We start from the raw sequence: 11,253 nt of genomic DNA on the forward strand, positions 1-11,253 counted from the left end.
CTGTGAATGACCTATGTTGTGGATCATTAAAGGAGCTGATTAGAATTTCTTTTGTTGTTGGTAGTGAGGCTTGAACTCAGGGTCTGACACTTGCTAGGCAGGTGCTCTACCACTTGAGCCACTCTGTCAGTGCCTTAGAATTTCTGATTTACAGCTTCAAGAACTTAATTCTATTATTTCACCTGGGTGGTGATTAAGTCACAAGAGGCCAATTTACTAATTTATCCTAAGAAATATAATGGCATCCCCGTAGAAAAGTCAGCTTGGGAAACAAAATTTGCATCAGAAGTTTCCTCAGGGAGGAATCCGTGTAGAGTAAGCAGAGTCTTAAATAATCATTCCCACAGTCAGGCATCTCAGTTATTTTCCATTCTTTTTCTTTCCTCGAAAGTTAATCAGGCCAGGTGCAAGACGTGGGAGGGGACCAGTGGCTCACTCATGTAATCCAAGCTACTTGGGAGGCTAAGATTGGGAGTATCACAGTTCAAGGCCAGCCCAGGCAAATAGTTCAAGAGACCTCCAGAACAAAATGGACTGGAGGGCTGGAGGGTATAGCTCAAGCAGTTAGAGCATCTGCTTTGCAAGCATAAAGCCCTGAATTCCAACCCCAATTCCACCAAAAAAAAAAAAAAAAGTTAATCAGGTTAGAGTCCCAGCACTATCAATTTGTCCTCAGGAGATTTTCTTCCACCTACCTTTTCTCTTATCCATTTGTACTTATTCAATACAGAGAAGTAAAAACATATAGATAATAAGACAAATGTCCTTTAAAAGTATGAGCAGAACTTGGAGGGTGAGAATAGCTGCTAGGTGAGGGAGGAGTGTATATGCTCTAGAACCTCATTTTGAAATATCTTCCATGATTGTCACTGAAGCGGGATATATAGGATTAGGTGACAGGGAAATCAGAAAACATCTGAAGATAACCCAGAGTCAGGAACTAAGAAATAACTAGAGCAGCAAGAGTTAAGTTAATCCTTCTAAGAAAGTATATACATTCCATCTTTTTCCTTTTGTTTCCTATCTTTTTTTTTTTTCCATATTGGGAGCCTTGCCTAGCTAGTACTCTACCATTTGAGCCAGGTCTCAAATCCTTTTACTTTTAATTTGTTTTTCAGAAGGGTTTTACACTAACTTTGCCTGCGCTGGCTTGAACCACAATCGTCCACAGGTGTGTACTGCCATGTCTGCCTTCTTTTTGAGGTAGGATGTTGCTAATTTTTGCCCAGGCTACTCTTGAACTTCAATCCTGTTTCCACCTCCCGAGTACTGCTTTCTGTTAGGTGATAAGTGACTTATAATTTCCTTAGATGAGTCCTGTTCAGTAATTTTTGGACCAGAAAGAAATGTTCAAGGTAAGGAAGCAGATGTTCAAGTTGCAAGCTCCTTTGATTGTAAAGCCACCCCAGACCCATTGTTTCAATGTTTAGGTGGTAACATCAAAACAGGAATTTAGCAAAATGATTGAAAGTTGCCAGTTGACCATTTATCTAAGGAAAGTGAAATACTCCTGAGATGCAGACTGCCCCGTTGAGCCTCTTAGCTCCCATTCTCTGCATGTCAGCCTGTGCAAACACAGTCCTGTTTACTCTGCTTTACTAATCAATCTTTGCTAGCCCTTTGTCTTGTGAGTCTCCACAGTGAATCACTTCAAAATTCTTTTTGTGTCAAATTTAAGAGTCTTGGGTGGGGTAGTTGAGTGGAGGTTTCCCTGTCCTCTGGGGGTAACTTCTCACCCTATACCCTTCCCTGGTGACATTACCCTTTACCTCCCAGGCTCTTTCCCTTGGACTTCTTGTAATCACCACACTGGGACCCCAAGAGCATTCTGTTTCTTTTCCAGGAGCTTATGGTTCCCTCTGTAGGATTTTGTTGCTGTGTTTTGATGAAGGGCCCAGGAGCCCTAAGTCAGAGAATCGCCAAAGGAGATGGAGACTCCAAAATCTCCCATAGTCTTTCAGCCTTTTCCTTCCTGCCAAAGATTCATTGCTCTGCCCTCTAGGGGATTTTATATTTGTTGGATTTAAGGGAGGGGCAATTCTTTCATTGTACCCTTCAACAAGCCCTACTTTTTGTTTTTCATAGACTATTGCAAAGGCTTCCACCAGGTATCACTACTGGTTCATTCCCTTTTCTGCCTGAGATTCATTTTTCTAAATTTAATTTCATTGTTTAAATTTATTCAGCCCTGACTTCCTTCAAATAGAATCAAAATCTCCAGCCTGCCTATAATTCCAACTGAGGCAGTATTGCCTAGGGATATAGAAAACAGGAGCCAGCAATTCAGGAATAAACATTGTATTAATAAATAGCTTAAGCTGGGCCCCAGTGGCTCGATAGGCAGAGATCAGGAGGATAGAGGTTCCAGTCAGCCCAGGCAAGTTCCTCCAGACCCTATCTCAAAAACCCTTTGAAAAAATAGGACTGGTAGAGTGGCCCAAGGTAAAGGCCCTGAGTTCAAAATCCCAGTACCACACAAAGAAAAGTAAATAAATAAATCTTAAAAAAAAATAGCTTGACTAAGAACACACATTTTTTTTTTCTTTTTTTAGCCACCAGCACCTGGCTAAACCAGCTTACTGCGTCCTTCTCAACGCCACACTTTGCCTTTCAGAGTGTTTTTTTTTTTTCTTTTTCTTTGCTAAATAAATCTGCCAGTCTCTCACCTTCTTTTTTTTTGTGATACTGGGACTTGAACTCAGGGCCTTCACCTTGAGCCACTCCACCAGCCCTATTTTTGTGAAGGATTTTTTGAGATAGGGTCTCTTGAACTATTTGCAACCTATCCCCTGCTATTCCTAAGAGCACAGTTTCTTGCTTGCTCCCCAAACGTGTTGCTACTCTATACCAAATGTACTAAGTTTTCCTGCCTTTGGGTCTACTCAGTTCGTCTCTTCTTCCTGGTATTTGTACTAATCAGAATTAAGGGATAGTATCATCCAAATCCTGGCAGAGTGGCCTCTAAGGCCTGGCAGAGTGACCCCCAAGAGGCTCCGAGGCCCCTCCCCCTAAATTTTTTCTCTCTTTAGGGCCTTTGTACCTGCTCTTCAGTCTGTCTGAAATATTCTTCATTTAACTGGATCCTTTTTTTAAATCAATTAATCAATTTACTTTTGAGACAGAGTTTCACCATGTAGCCCAGGCTGGCCTCAAACTGGAGATCCTCCTGGCTCATCCCCTCAGCCTGATCCCCACCAAGTGCTAAGATTACAGGCCATAATAGGCATGAATATTTGCTGACTGCATAAATGTTTGAATGGTTTCTAATGCCTCAGCAAATATCCCCTATTTTCCTCCTTTCTTCTTTCTTTCTTTCTTTGTGTGTATTTGTGTGTGTATGTGTGTGTGTGTGTGTGTGTGTGTGTGTGTGTGGTATTGGGGTTTGAACTCAGGGCCTACAACTTTAGCCACTCCACCAAGCCCTTTTTTGTGTGTGTGATGGGTTTTTTTAAGATAGAGTCTTTTGAACTATTTCCCCCAGGGCTGGCTTCGAACCGAGATCTCCCTGATCTCTGCCTCCTGAGTAGTTAGGATTACAGGTGTGAGCCACCAGCGCCCAGCTCCTCTATATTTTCAATTGCTTCTCTGCTTTAATTTAGTGCTGGATCTCCCCAAAACACAATTTCTCCAAAGTGGTATCTTCTCTTTTGTTCATTTCATAGATTAGGCAGAAAAGGTGCTCACATATCTTTATTATTCACTGATTATATCCTATTTCTTCAGTCTAATGAATTGTCAGAAATATAGCCCCTTAAAGTGAAAACAAGTTGTTTTGGAGTCAGACAGAGTTGAATCCTAGCCCTGCTAATTGACTAGCTTATGATCTTGACCAAGTTTGTTGTTGTTGCTTTGTTTTTTGAAGCAGTCTTGCTACGTAGCCCAGTCTGGCCTCCAACTCACATTCCTCCTGCCTCAGCTTCAGGTGTGCACCACCATGCTTGTGGCTTGATTAATTTTTTTAAAACTTTTCTGAGCCTCAGGGCTTATCTGTTGTGTGTAATAGAATATTAACTTCAGCAGACATACCTTGTTAGGTTGACCAAAGAAATTTATCCAGTCGGGCACCAGTGGATCACACCTGTAATCCTAGCTACTAAGGAGGCCGAGATCAGGAGGATCACAATTCAAAGCTAGCCCAGGCAAATAGTTCAATAGAACCAATCTTGAAAAACTCTTCACAAAAAAGGGCTGGTGGAGTGGCTCAAGGTGTAGGCCCTGAGTCCAAGCCCTAGTACCACACACACACAAAAAAAAAAAAAAGAAAAGAAATTTATCCACCTGCTCTCTAGAGTTTGGTTTCAATGGGACAATAGATTCTGAACCCAGGAATGTTTGAAAAGCTTTGAGTGACAGAGAAGGCTCCAGATCATCCCTGTGAGTTGGCTCCGGGTATAGCAGGGGGCCACAAACAAAAGGTTCAGTGGTCCAGGAAAGGGCAGAATAGACATGAACAGAGTCAATGATCTTCAAGCATCAGAGTGACAGTGGGAATTCCAATTGCTTCTGTGAATCAGGGATGGGACCATGTTGAAAGTTTGCTCTTACTATTACTTAAGTATGTGGTGGGGTGTTCTGAGCTTGGAGGTTAGAACATTGCTAAATATGTCAGATGTTTGTATTAAACAACAGTGAGGTTAAATACATTTCTTGATAATATAAATTTGTAATTCTAGCTTTTTTTTTTTTTTTTGTGGTGGTACCGGGGTTTGAACTGAGGGCCTCACACTTGCTAGGCAAGTGTTCTACCACTTGAGCCACTCTACCAGCCGTGCCTATAATCCTAGCTCCTAGCTACTCAACAGGCAGAGATCAGGAAGATCATGGGTTAAAGCCAGTCGGAGACAAATAGCTTGGGTGACCCTATCTTGAAAACACCCTTCACAAAAAAAAAAAAAAAAAGGCTGGTAGAGTGTTTCAAGGTGTAGGCCCTGAGTTCAAGCCCCAGTACCACAAAAAATAAACAAACCAAAAAAACACCTTGTGAGGATTAAATGGATTCATATAAAGTGCTAATATGATGCCCGATACATAATAATTGCTTGGTAAGTGGCAGCTATTATTGTTTTAGTTTTGTTTTTTTTGAGATAGTCTTGCTATGTAGCCCATGCTGGCTTTGAACTCAGGATCCCCCTACCTCAGCCTCCGAGCAATGGGATTATAGGCATGTACTACCACACACAATGCAACTACTATTATTCAAAATAAGGCAGCCTCTTCACTTTCATTTGTTTATTTATTTATTTTTTGTGGTAATGGGTTTTGAACTCAGGGCCTTCACCTTGAGCCACTTCACCAGCCCTGTTTTTGTGAAGGGTTTTTCAAGATAAGGTCTTGCAAACTATTTGCCCAGGCTGGTTTCGAATTGCCATCCTCCTGATCTCTGCCTCCTGAGTAGCCTGGATTACAGGCATGAGACACCAGCACCTGGAAGCCCTATTTTGCAATGTGTTTTTTTCAAGATAGGGTCTCGGGAACTATTTGCCCAAGGTGGGCAAACCACAATCCTCTCTGATCTCTGCAAGGATTATAGGCATGAGCCATTAGCATCCAGCATATATATGGGGAATTTGTTATCATAACAACCATTATTTTTTCACAGTTATTCTTCAGCATTATAAGTCATTTTTGAAGTTTTATGGCTCTATTGCCCAATAGGGTAGCCTCTGGCTACACCTGGCTATTTAAGCCTTTGAAGTACACCTATAAAGTATAAAGTATGAGCTATAAATGTAAAACTCATGCCAGATTTCAAACTGTTAGTATGAGAAAAAGAATGAAAAAATTTTTATTAATAATTCTTTTTTCTTTGTCTTTTTTTTTTTTTTAACCGAGGTTGCACTACATAGCCCAGGCTGGCCTTCCACTCTCAATCTCCATCTTCCTGCCTCTGCCTCCTAAGTGTGGAGATTATAGGTGTGTCTCACTATGCCCAGCTCATTAATAATTTTTGTATGGCTCTCATGTGTTAATTATATTTTTAATATATTGTATTAATGTATTTATTATTAAAGTAATTTTATCTGTTTCTTGCATAAAAGTAATTTCACATTTTATATCTATTGGACAGCACTACCTTATGGTAATATTTTGTGATTGTTTACTCAAATCATGATCACAGCATTTAGGTGGCCTTCCCATAATTTGGCTAAATAAATTATATATATATATTTTTTTGTTTGTTTGTTTGTTTGTTTGTTTCGGTACTAGGACTTGAACCAGTGCCCAGCAATAAATAATATTTCTAAACATTTATAAAAATACATTGATAACTTATCTTTATGTTTTTTGAGACAGGGTCTTACTATGTAGCCCAGGCTGGCCTTAAACTCAATATGCACTGGGCACCAGTGGCTCACACCTGTAATCCTAGCTACTCAGGAGGCAGAGATCAGGAGGATTGAGGTTCAAAGTCAGCCCAGGCAAATAATTCGAGAGACAAGAGACCCTATCTTGAAAAACTCCTTCACAAAAAAAGAGCTGATAGAGTGGCTCAAGGTGTAGGCACTGAGTTCAAACCCTAGAACCACAAAAAAAACACAAACAAAAGCAAAAAACAAAAAAAAAACTTCATGGTAACATTTCTTTTTCTTTTTCTTTCTTTCTTTCTTTCTTTTTTTTTTCCACATTATTTTGGAATCAAAACTGTTGAGTTTGTTTGTTTGAGACAAGGTCTGTCTATGTTGCTCAGGCTGGCTTCAAATTTGCAATTCTGCCTCAGCCTCTCCAGTGCTGGGATTACAGGCAAGTACCACTACGTCTTCATCAGGGCATTTTTATGGGTTAAACTCGTTCCAACTGACTATAGTTATTAATTTCAATATTTCACTTGTCATTATTTGACTGTTCTTGGGTGTGAAACTATCTTTTTTTTTTTTAGATTTTTTATTTTTTATTTTTTTTTATTTTTCTTTTATTATTCATATGTGCATACAAGGCTTGGTTTATTTCTCCCCCCTGCTGAAACTATCTTCACAAACTGAACTGTGTGCTTCCTCCAACATCATGCTTGAAATCCGCTAAGAATTGCTGTTTCCCATCAATGTGTCAAGGGTAACTCTTCCTGGAGAATTGGCACTGGCTACACTTAAGAAGCCCTAGCTTCTGTGGAGAATTTAGGAACCGACTACATTTGTATCATTCTCCCATGAGTGGGGGTGTCAGCAAGGCCAACAACAAACTAACCATTTCACTGGTCAGGAGAAGCCTTTCAGAGTCTTGAAATCCATTTAATTTTAGCTGTCTTTTATCTTAATCTAATACAAATAACTCTAAATAAAAATTAAAATTAGCCAGGCATGGTGGTATATACCTGCAATACCACCAGGGAGGCTGGGGCAGGAGGATCTTAAGTTCAAGGCCAATCTGGGCTACACAGTGAAACCTTGACTCAAAAAGAAAAAAGAAAGAGAAGAAAAGGTAAAAAAGAAAAATTGCACTTAAAAATTCTAACAACATTGTGATCCACCCTCTCCAATATTCCTGAGCCCCCATATCCTTCTCTATTTTTTCCATGGAACTTATATTTTTCAGCATACTCCCTCTTAGTTTTCACTTTCTTTCTGTGTTCTCAGCTTTTATATTTATTTATTTATGCATTTAGGTGATACTGGGGTTTGAATTCAGAGCTTCATGCTTGCTAGGCAGTTGATTGAGCCACACCTCCATCCCTTTTTGCTCTGGTTATTTTGGAGATAGGTTCATGCTTTTTGCCCAAATCAGCCTGGACCTTGATCCTCCTATTTTAGGTTTCCAGCAGTAGCTGGTATAACAGGCCTGTACCACCATGCTGAGCTTTTTCTGTTGAGATGAGGGTCCCATGAACTTTTTTGGGGGCGGGGCAGGCAGTACTGAGGTTTGAACTCAGGGTCTCATGCTTGCTAGGCAGGCCTCTACCATCTGAACCACTCCACCAGCCCCACCAACTTTTTTTTTTTTTTTTTTTTTTTTTGTGGCCTGTGTTGGCCTTAATCATGATTCTCTTGATCTCAGCCTCCCAAGTAGCTAGGATTGTAGATGTGAGCCACCAGCGCCTGGCTAGCTTATTTATTTATTTATTTAGTCTTCTTTTTTCTTTTTTTAGCTTTTTTTATTTTTAATTCATACACATTTTTAATATCATTCAGAAAAAGAAAAGTGGTTTTTGACACCTGCAGCTGTCCTGGCATTCATAGCTGGGCTGTGTGTCAGGTGGTCTTTGACTGACAAATATTGATACAAGCTAATATGGCTATACCATATTGTATGTCCTGTAGCACAGCTAGGAGCTAGCCTGGTATCCACTACTCAAGTCGTGGTATTATTCTGGTGAAAATTTAAAAAATTTACAGAACAGAAACATCAGATAAGGCCACTCTGTGATGATGATGGAGACAGACAAAACAAAACCACTTTATAATCATGTCTGAGTGGACAAAAACCAGAGCATGATCTAAAACCACAGAAATGACTAAACATACTCTTTTTTTTTTTTTTTATGGTACTGAGGCTTGAACTCAGGGCTTTCACCTTGAACCACTCCATCAGCCAGCTATGATTACAAGTGTGAACCACTAGTGCCTGGTTTTACTGTTGACAATTGTAGCAACACAATGGTATTTATTACTGTACCAAATACTATAGACACTTGTAACATGATGGTTGGAAAAGCATAGTGAAAATATGGTATAAAAGAAAGGCCAGGCTCCAGTAGCTCACACTTGTAATCCTAATTCCCAATTAGAATTACTAAATTAAGAAGAGATCCAGGGCCGGGTGCCAGTGACTCACACCTGTAATCCTAGCTACTCAGGAGGCAGAGATCAGGAGGATTGTGTTTCAAAGCCAGCCCAGGCAGATAGTTCTCAAGACCCTATCTTGAAAAAACCCATCATAAAAATAGGACTGCTGTCAGAATGTCTTCAATGCTAGGGAAAAAAAAAAAAGGGCTGGAGGATTGGCTCAAGGTATAGGCCCTGAGTTCAAACACCAGTACTGAAAAATAAATAAATAAATACAAAAGAAGAGATCTAGGGACTGGGGGTGTTGCTCAGTAGTACAACATTTCAACACATGCATTACAATGAAGTCCTGGGTTCAATCCCCAGCACCTGAGAAAAAGAGAGAGCGAAAGAGAGAATCTTAAAAATCCCATAACTGGGGCCAAGCACAGGTGGCTCACACCTGTAAGCCTAATTACTCAAGAGGCAGAAATCAGGAAGACCATGGTTCAAAGCCATCTGGGCAAATAGTTCTTGAGACCCTAACTTGAAAAACCCATCACAAAAAAGGGCTGGTGGAGTGGCTCAAGGTGCAGGCCCTGAGTTCAAACTCCAGTATCACCAAAAACCAAACCAGACCAAAAAAACCCCTAGTTCTGTAAGAGGTGCTCAAACTGCTTTTGCTGAAAAGCACTGACTCCTTACCAGACCCACAAATTAAGTAATAGCAGGAGAATAGCATGGCATCTGTCCTCCATTTTGTATGTCTTTCCTCTGAACCTTTCTCTCCAGTCACCTTGGAATCAAGGAAGGACAAGAATGATAGATAACATCTTCATGACAAGGGACAGAAACTACCCCCAACAGTAGACCTTCCTCAGGATGGACCACCTACCAGTTGACAATGAATCTAGATATCTACTCCGGAACCTGTCCCAGAACAAAGACTCAGATAATGACCACCAGATCTCACCCATGACTGAACTGTTTAACTATGCATACCTTTTTCCCCTTGTCCCCAGTTCTTTTGTCTACTTAAACCTATAGTTCATGTCTGTACTCCGATGATGGCTGAGGATGAGCTGAGTGCTTACTCTACCTCTTCCCTTGGTATGTTCCAAGCCTTGCAAGAGACCACCTTTCTCTGCCTTCACCATGCCTCTTTATTTGCCATTTAGGGGTGGGTGGCTAGACCTGGCATGTGGAATCTCAGGAGTTAGGGCATTAGACCCAAAACTCTGGTTTTAGCTTGGCCAAAAGAAAGTTTGGAAACATTTCTGCATGTTATACTGGTAGGATGCTGCTGGCATCAAGTGGGAAGAGGCTGAAGTTGGTGCTTAACATATTACAATGCATAGCACTGTCCCCCGCCCCCGCCCCATAATGATCCAGCCCAATGTCAAGAGTCCTACATGTAGATACTTTGATCTAGAGTAAAAAGAAAGGCCCTTAAAATGAACTTTCAAGCACTACTGATCTGGTACTGGCCTCTATTATTATCTCCCTGCACTCTTACTACCCACTCTTTCAATAGCACTGCCCTATTTGCTGTTTCTCAGCACATCAGGCCAAACTTCTGCCCTGGAGCCTTTTTACGTTTTATTCCTGTAAAACTCTCTCTCTTTTTTAGACAAGATCTTATTTTGTAGCTCAGGCCAACCTTGAACTCTCAATCCTCTTGCCTCAGCCTCCCTAGTGCTGAGATTGCAGGCCTGTACCACCATATTTGTTTTATCATAAAAGCGTCTTTCTTTAACAACCACATGGTTCAAATCCCATCTCCTTTTTTCAAGTCTTTGAACAAATGTCCTTTCGAAATGATACTTAACCTTGACCATCTTAATTTAAATTTGCAATATCCCTGAAATCCTTTTTGCCCTGCTCAATTTTTCACTCCATTTTATTTATTGCCTGCGCACCTATTATTTACTTTGCTAGTTTATTGTGTTTATTGCTTAGAAAAGGCCATCTGCCTTTTCTAAGTGCCACAGGATCTTTGTCTACTTTGTTTGCTAACCTATCTCAAAAGTACCTGGCACGGTGTCTGGTTGTAGTTATCAGTGAACATTATTTAAATGAATTGGGTGAATGAAGCTGATAATTGCCAAAACCTTTTAAAACATATAGGCTTTCACCACTCAATGACAAATTGAAAATTTTCAAAAAGAGTTTTTAAAATTCAGAATTTGAAAAAAAATCCAAATTAGATATTACAAATTATACCTAACTTTACACTCTTACCCTCAGACAAGACTTTTATTTTTTTTTGCTGCACTGGGATTTGAATTCAGGCATTCTATCACTTGAGCTATGCCCCCAACCCCTTTTTACTTTAGTTATATTTCAGATAGAGTCTTATATTTTTGTCTGGGACTGGCCTGGACAGTGATCCTCCTATCTACTGCCTCCCATGTAGCTGGGATCACAGGCATGTACCACCATGCCTGACTAATTGATTGAGATGGGGTCTTGATAACTTTTTGCCCAGGTTTGCCTCAAACCATGATCCTCCTGATCTCCACCTCTTGAGTAGCTGGGATTATAGGCTTGAGCCACC

Source organism: Castor canadensis, chromosome 7, assembly GCF_047511655.1.
Source record: "Castor canadensis chromosome 7, mCasCan1.hap1v2, whole genome shotgun sequence".
Classification (NCBI taxonomy): Eukaryota; Metazoa; Chordata; class Mammalia; order Rodentia; family Castoridae; genus Castor; species Castor canadensis.